The 8,381-nt window shown below is 39.6% G+C and overlaps 1 protein-coding gene across 6 annotated transcripts in view; it reads right to left on the reverse strand.

Moving 5' to 3' along the window:
* The window catches only part of DOCK3 (dedicator of cytokinesis 3), a 682,827-nt gene that overhangs the window by 424,177 nt on the left and 250,269 nt on the right, over positions 1-8,381 (reverse strand). The gene's annotated exons all lie outside the window — the stretch shown is intronic.

An 8,381-nucleotide genomic window follows, 5' to 3' on the forward strand; every position in this document is an offset into this window, starting at 1 on the left:
TTACAAGAACTCCTGAAGGAAGCACTAAATATGGAAAAGAAAAACCGGTACCAGCTACTGCAAAAACATAACAGCCTGTAAAGACCATCAAGTCTGCGAAGAAACCGCATCAACTAACGGGCAAAATAACCAGCTAGCATCATAATGACAGAATCAAATTCACACATAAAATATTAATATTAAATCTAAATGGGCTAAATGCCCCAGTTAAAAGGTACAGACTGGCAAAATGAATAGAGTGAAGACCCATCAGTGTGCTGTATTCAGGAGACCTATCTCATGTGCAAAGATACACATAGGCTCAAAATAAAAAGATGGATGAATATTTACTAAGCACATGGAAGGCAAAAAAAAAAAAACAAAAAAACAGGGGTTGCAATCCAACTCTCTGATAAAACAGACTTTAAATCAACAAAGATCAAAAAAGACAAAAAAGGGCATTACATAATGACAAAGGAATCAATGTAAAAAAAGAGTTAACTATCCTAGATATATATGCATCCAAAACAGAAGCACCCAGATTCATAAAGCAAGTTCTTAGAGACCTATAAAGAGACTTAGACTCCCACACAATAATAGCAGGAGACGTTAACACCCCACTAATATTGATCTGTCAATATCAGACAGATAAAAGAGACAGAAAATTAACAAAGATATTCAGGAATTTAACTCAGCTCTGGACCAAGTGAACCTAATAGAAATCTACAGAACTCTCTACCCCAAATCAACTGAATATACATTCTTCTCAGCACCACATCACAATTACTCTAAATTGACCACAAAAATGGAAGTAAAAGACTCCTCAGCAAATGCAAAAGAACGGAAATCATAACAAACAGTCTCTCTGACCACACTGCGATCAAATTAGAACTCAGGATTAAGAAATTCACTCAAAACTGCACAACTACATGGAAACTGAACAACCTCCTCCTGAATGACTACTGGGTAAATAATGAAATTAAGGCAGACATAAATAAGTTCTTTGAAAACAATGAGAAGAAAGACACAACATACCAGAATCTCTGGGACACAGCTAAAGCTGTGTTTAGAGAGAAGTTTATGGCACTAAATGCCCCACAAAAGAAAGTAGGAAAGATCTAAAATCAACACTGTAATATCACAGTTAAAAGAACTAGAGAAGCCGGGCGCGGTGGCTCAAGCCTGTAATCCCAGCACTTTGGGAGGCCGAGGCGGGTGGATCACGAGGTCAAGAGATCGAGACCATCCTGGTCAACATGGTGAAACCCCGCCTCTACTAAAAATATAAAAAATTAGCTGGGCATGGTGGCACGTGCCTGTAATCCCAGCTACTCAGGAGGCTGAGGCAGGAGAATTGCCTGAACCCAGGAGGCGGAGGTTGCGGTGAGCCGAGATCGCGCCATTGCACTCCAGCCTGGGTAACAAGAGCGAAACTCCGTCTCTAAAAAAAAAAAAAAAAAAAGAACTAGAGAAGCCAGAGCAAACAAGTTCAAAAGCTAGCAGAAGACAAGAAATAAGATCAGAGCAGAACTGAAAGAAACAGAGACATAAAAAAACAAAAGATCAATGAATCCAGGAGGTGGATTTTTGAAAAGACTAATAAAATAGACCACTAGCCAGACTAATAAAGAAGCAAAGGGAGAAGAATCAAATAAACACAATAAAGAATGATAAAGACGATATCACCACTGATCCCACAGAAATACAAACTACCATCAGAAAATACTACAAACACCTCTATGCAAATAAACTAGAAAATCTAGAAGAAATGGACAAATTCCTGGACACATACACCCTCTCAAGGCTAAACCAGGAAGAAGCCAAATTCCTTAATAGACCATTAACAAGTTCTGAAATGGAGGCAGTAATTAATAGCCTACCAAAAAAAAAAAAAAATGCCCAGAACCAGATGGGTTCACAGCTGAATTCTACCAGAGGTACAAACAGGAGCTGGTACCATTCTTTCTGAAACTATTCCAAACAACAGAAAGAGAGGGACTCCTCCCTAACTCATTTTATGAGACCAGCATCATCCTGATACCCAAACCTGGCAGAGACAACAAAAAAAGAACATTTCAGGCCAATATCCCTGATGAACATCAATGCAAAAATCCTCAATAAAATACTGGCAAACCAAATCCAGCAGAACATCAAAAAGCTTATTCACCACTATCAAGTCAGCTTCATCCTGTGATGCAAGGCTGGTTGAACATATGCAAATCAGTAAACATAATGCATCACATAAACAGAACCAACAACAAAACTACATGATTATCACAATAGATGCAGAAAGGCCTTCAATAAAATTCAACACCCCTTCATGCTAACAACTCAAGGTATTCGTGGAATGTATCTCAAAATAATAAGAGCTATTTATGACAAACCCACAGACAGTATCATACTGAATGGGCAAAAACTGGAAGCATTCCCTTGGAAAACCAGCACAAGATGAGGATGCCCTCTCTCACCACTCCTATTCAACATAGTATTGGAAGATCTGGCCAGGGCAATCAGGCAAGAGGAACAAATAAAGGATATTCAAATAGGACAAGAGGAATTCAAACTGTCTCTGTTTGCAGATGACATGACTGTCTATTTAGAAAATCCCATTGCCTCAGCCCAAAATCTCCTTAAGCTGATAAGCAACTTCAGCACAGTCTGAGGATACAAATCAATTTGCAAAATTCACAAGCATTCCTATACACCAGTAATAGACAGAGAGTCAAATCATGAGCGAACTTCCATTCACAATTGCTACAAAGAGAATAAAATACCTAGGAATACAACTTACAAGGGATGTGAAGGACCTCTTCAAGGAGAACTAACTACTGCTCAAGGAAATAAGAGAGGACACAAATAAATGGAAAAACACTCTATGCTCATGCATAGGAAGAATCAATATCATGAAAATGACCATACTGCCCAAAGTAATTTATATATACATTGCTATCCTCATCAAGCTACCATTGACTTTCTGCACAGAATTAGAAAAAACAATTTTAAATTTCATATGAAACCAAAAACCAGCCTGTATAGCTAAGACAATTGTAAGCAAAAAGAACAAAGCTGGAGGCATCACGCTACCTGACTTCAAACTATACTACAAGGCTACAGTCACGAAAACATGGTACTGGTATCAAAACAGATATATAAAACAATGAAACAGAACAGAGACCTCAGAAATAACACCACAGATCTACAAACCATCTGATCTTTGACAAACCTGACAAAAACAAGCAATGGGGAATGGGTTCCCTATTTAATAAATAGTATTGGGAAAACTGGCCAGCTCATATGCAGAAAACTGAAACTGGACACCTTCCTTATGTCCTATACAAAAATTAACTCAAGAGGGATTGAAGACTTAAATTTAAGACCTAAAACCATAAAAACCCTAGAAGAAAACCTAGGCATTTTCATTCAGGACATAGTCATGGGCAAAGACTTCATGACTAAAACACCAAAAGCAATGCCAACAAAAGTCAAAATTGACAAATGGGATCTAATTAAGCTAAAGAGCTTCTGCATGGCAAAAGAAACTATCATCAGAAAGAACAGGCAACCTACAGAATGGGAGAAAATTTTTGCAACCTATCCATCTGACTAAGGGCTAATATCCAGAATCTACAAAGAACTTAAACAAATTTACAAGAAAAAAGCAACCCCATCAAAAAGTGGGCAAAGGACATGAATAGGCACTTTTCAAAAGAAGACATTTATACGGCCAACAAATATATGAAAAAAAGCTCATCATCGCTGGTCATTAGACAAATGCAAATCAAAACGAGAATGACATATCACCTCATGCGAGTTAGAATGCTGATAATTAAAAAATCAGGAAACATGCTGGAGAAGATGTGGAGAAATAGGAATGATTTTACACTGTTAGTGGGAGTGTAAATTAGTTCAACCATTGTGGAGGCAGTGTATTGACTCCTCAAGGATCTAGAACCAGACATACCATTTGACCCAGCAATCCCATTACTGGGTATATACCCAAAGGGTTATAAATCATTCAACTATAAAGAAACATGCACACTTATGTTTATTGCAGCACTGTTCATGACAGCAAAGATTTGGAACCAATCCAAATCCCTATCAATGATAGACTGGATAAAGAAAATGTGGCACGTATGTACCATGGAATACTATGCAGCCATAAAAAATGTGGCAGTCATGTCCTTTGCAGGGACATGGATGAAGCTGGAAATCATCACTCTCAGCAAACTAACACAAACACATTCTCAGCAAACTAACTAAAGAGCTTCTGCACAGCAAAAGAAACTGTCATCAGAGTGAACACAGGAACAGAAAACCAAACACCACGTTTCCACTCATAAGTGGGAATTGAGCAATGAGAACATATGGCCACAGGGAGGGAAACATCACACACCAGGGCCTGTCAGGGAGGTAGGGGTCTAGGGGAGGGATAGGATTAGGAGAAATACGTAATGTGGATGACAGGTGAATGGGTGCAGCAAACCACCATGGTACGTGTATACCTATGTAACAAACCTGCATGTTCTGCACATGTATCCTAAAGCTTAAAGTATAATTTTTAAAAAACAAATCTTTGTATCCCCTTACCTCCCTGAGAATGCACATAGGCACACAGTGTATGATGGTCTGTGTACTGCCATTGCAATGCTCATTCCCAAATAAATGTAATTTGTTTAAAAAAACAAAAGAATAGCTAATGAATACTGGTCTTAATACCTAGCTGATGGGTTGATCTACCATATTGGCACACATTTACCTATATAGTAAACCTGCCTATCCTGGACACGTGCCCTGGAAGGTAAAATAAAAGTTGAAGAAAAAAAGTTTTTCAAATTTTTTCTTTTTTTTTAAACAGAGTTTTGCTCTAGCTGCCCAGGCTCCCAAGTTCAAGTGATTGCCGCCTCCCTAGTTCAAGTGATTCTCCCGCCTTAGCCTCCTAGTAGCTGGAGTCACAGGCATGTGACACCACGTCTAGCTAATTTTGTATTTTCAGTAGAGACGGGGTTTCTCTATGTTGGTCAGACTGGTCTCAAACTCCCGACCTCAAGTGATCCACCCACCACAGCCTCCCAAAGCGCTGGGATTACAGATGTGAGCAGCCGTGACTGGCTATTTTTTCAAAGTTCTAAAAAAAATAATAAAATAAAATGAAAAACTAAAGTTAACTAAGCATTTCATATGGCTAGTGAAATAAAAACTAAGATTACTCTTTGATGTGATTCATTTTTGATGTTTTTTGTTTGAGGCTTTTATCCCAATTGCTTTAAAAAAAAAAAAAAGTCATAAAATTTCCTTTAATTGAAGACTAAGTGGTGGAAACCAGACCTTTAACATTACTGGAGCAATACTTTGAAAGTAAATAACTTAGCAGTCAGAATAAAAATTTGGAATTGTGACCAAATAGTCAAACACAGCTGGGAGACCTAGAATTCAACAGGGCATTGCGTTAACACTTAAGAGCTATGTGACCTAACAGATGGGAAGAATATACAAGAATAAAGCTTAATTAACCAACTATGTAAATAGAATCAATCATTATTCTTAGTTCCCTTAAAGGTAATTAAGATTTGCTAAACTTAAAAGATTTGTATGTTGTAAAAAAAAAAAAACCTGACAATTTTAATTCCCTTCACAAACATTTTATTATTGATGACACAATTTACATATCTCATATTATGCATCAATTAACAAGTTTTCATAGTTATATTCTTAATATTTGTGTCTTTTAACTCATAATAAAATTATATACTACCATTACAGTATTCAAATATTCTATATATGTCTACATATTTGCCTTTGCATGTGAATTTTATACTTTTGTATGCTTTCATGTTGCTGTTTAGCATCTTTTTATTTCAACTTAAAGAACTTATTTTAGCATTTTTTATCAGGCAGGTCTACTGCTGACGAACTACCTTTCTCTCTACTTCATTTCTGATGGATGGTTTTGCTGAGTATTGGCTCACAGAGTTTTTTGTTTGTTTGTTGTTTCAGTATTTTAAATATATCACCCTGCTCCCTTCTCCCCTACAAGGTTTCAGCTGAGAAATCTGCTGAGAGCAGATTTATAGAGGCTCTCTTATATAAGACAAGTCGTTTTCATCTTGCAATTTTCAAAATTCTATTTGACATTTGGCAATTTGACTAAAATGTGTCTCAGCATGGATTTCTTTGGATTCCTCTTAAAGGGGGATGGTTTGGACTTCAAGGATTTATGTTAATTTCCCTCCCAAGATTTGGGACATTTTCAGCCACTGTTTCTTTAAATAAGTTCCTACTCCTTTCTCTTCTTTGCTCTCCCTCTTCTGCTCTTTTTTGCCCCCTTCTGGAAATCCAATATTGAGCAGATTGGTTTACTTGATGGTGTCCCATAAGTTCCTTAGGATTTCTTCACTCTTTTTCCTTTTTGATTATCTGAATGAATCATTTCAAATCACCTGTCTTCAAGCTGAATCACTCCTCTATTTAGTCAAGAATGCCATTGATGTTCTCTACAGAATTTTATTATTAAGGAGGATTGATCCAAGATGGCCATATAGGAACAGCTCAGGATTGCAGCTCCCAGTGAAAGCGCATAGGGTGAGTGGACGCTGCATTTTTATTGCCCACAGGCTAGGAAATTCCCAGGCGGAGGAGCCCCAAGGGTCGCCAGCACGGCTGCTTCAGCCAGCGTGGCTGTGTCGGCCAGCACAGCTGCTTTGCCCCGTGTGGCTGCTTTGTCAGCACCCTGGCACAGCGGTTCTCCATACAAAATACACTGGTCTGGGTGCCCTTTTAGCTGGCGACTGGAGCCACGGGAATTCACCCATTCATCTGTTTTAAAAGGGGACTGAACAGGGAACCAGGACAGTACATTCCAGGGCAAAAAAGGGGCCACAAATCTCAGTGCCACTATTTAAGCCAGCGCAGTGAGTTGCCACATGGAAAAACATACAGATACCGGTGTCTCTTCAACAGGTGACTGGCACACCAACTTAAAAAAAAAAAAGGCTCTGAGGCACGGAGCCAGGTGAGCAGGCTCGGCTGGTCCCAGCACCACAAAAGAACAGCAATCAGAAACTTTATGGATTAAGAGTTACACAGCAATTACAGCTGAACCTAGGATGGTTCAGCTCAGTGGGGGAGGAGTGTGTGCCAATACCAAGGCACTCGACCACTAGGGATGCCATTGCTGAGGCAGCCTGCCGTTGCCAAGGCAACTGACCATTACTGAGACAGCCCGCCGTTGGTGACGCAACCCGCCAATACAGAGAGACTCCTCCATAACAGAGGCAGGCCACCATTGTCGAAGCAGTTCTAACTACACCCATATAAACAGGACTGAAGGGAAGTTCACTCGGCAGCTGGGTGGAGCCAACAGCAGCTCAGCAAAGCCTCTACAGGCAGACAGTGACTAGGCTGCCTCCTTCCTAGACAGCGCAGATCTGAAGGAAAAAAAAGAAGACAGCAGCAAAACGGAAACTCATAAATAAAGCCCTATATCCCTGGGACAGAGTACCTGGGAACAAAAAGTGGTTTATGAGTTCTGCTGCAGCAGACCTAAACGTACCTGGACAGCAGCTCCGAATGAACGACAGAGCTCACAGCTCAGCATTTAAACTCCTATAAAAAACAGACTGTCTCCTAAAGCAGCTCCCTGACCCCTGTATATCCAAAGAGCCACCTCATAAAGGAGAGATCAGACTGACACTTGGCGGGTATCCTCTGGGACAAACATAGCAGGAGAAGAAAACTGGTAACGGCCCTTACTATTCTGCAGCTGCTGCAGGTGATCCCCAGGCAAGCAGGGCCTGGAGTGGACCTCAGCAGACCTACAGCAGAGGGGCCAGACTGTCAGAAAAAAAAAACTAAGAAACAGAAATAATCTCATCATCAAGAAACAGAACACCCACTCAGAGACCCAATCTGAAAGCCAGCAACTACAAAGTCGACAGGTGGATAAATCCTTAAAGATGGGAAGAAATCAGCGCAAAAAAGATGAAAACACCCGAAACCAGAACACCTATCCTCCTAAAAGGGACCACAACTCCTCACCAGCAAGTGAACAAGGTTGGATGGAGAACGAGTGTGATGAAATGACAGAATCAGACTTCAGAAGGTGAGTAGTTAAGAAGCTTCCGGGAACTAAAAGAACATATTCTAACCCAATGCAAAGAACCTAAGAACCTTGAAAAAAGATTTGACGAAATGCTAATGAGAATGGACAAAAGAGAAAGAAATACAAGTAAATTGATGGAGCTGAAAAAAACAACACGAGAACTTCGCAAAGCATGCACAAGTTTCAACAGCCGAATTGGCCAAGCAGAAGAAAGGTTAATAGAGGTCAAACATCAACTCAATGAAATAAAATGGGAAGGTAAGAACAGAGAAAAAAGGATAAAAAGGAATGAACAAAGTCTCCA

The sequence above is a fragment of the Cebus imitator genome, unplaced genomic scaffold (assembly GCF_001604975.1).
Source record: "Cebus imitator isolate Cc_AM_T3 unplaced genomic scaffold, Cebus_imitator-1.0 Scaffold0, whole genome shotgun sequence".
Lineage (NCBI taxonomy): Eukaryota > Metazoa > Chordata > Mammalia > Primates > Cebidae > Cebus > Cebus imitator.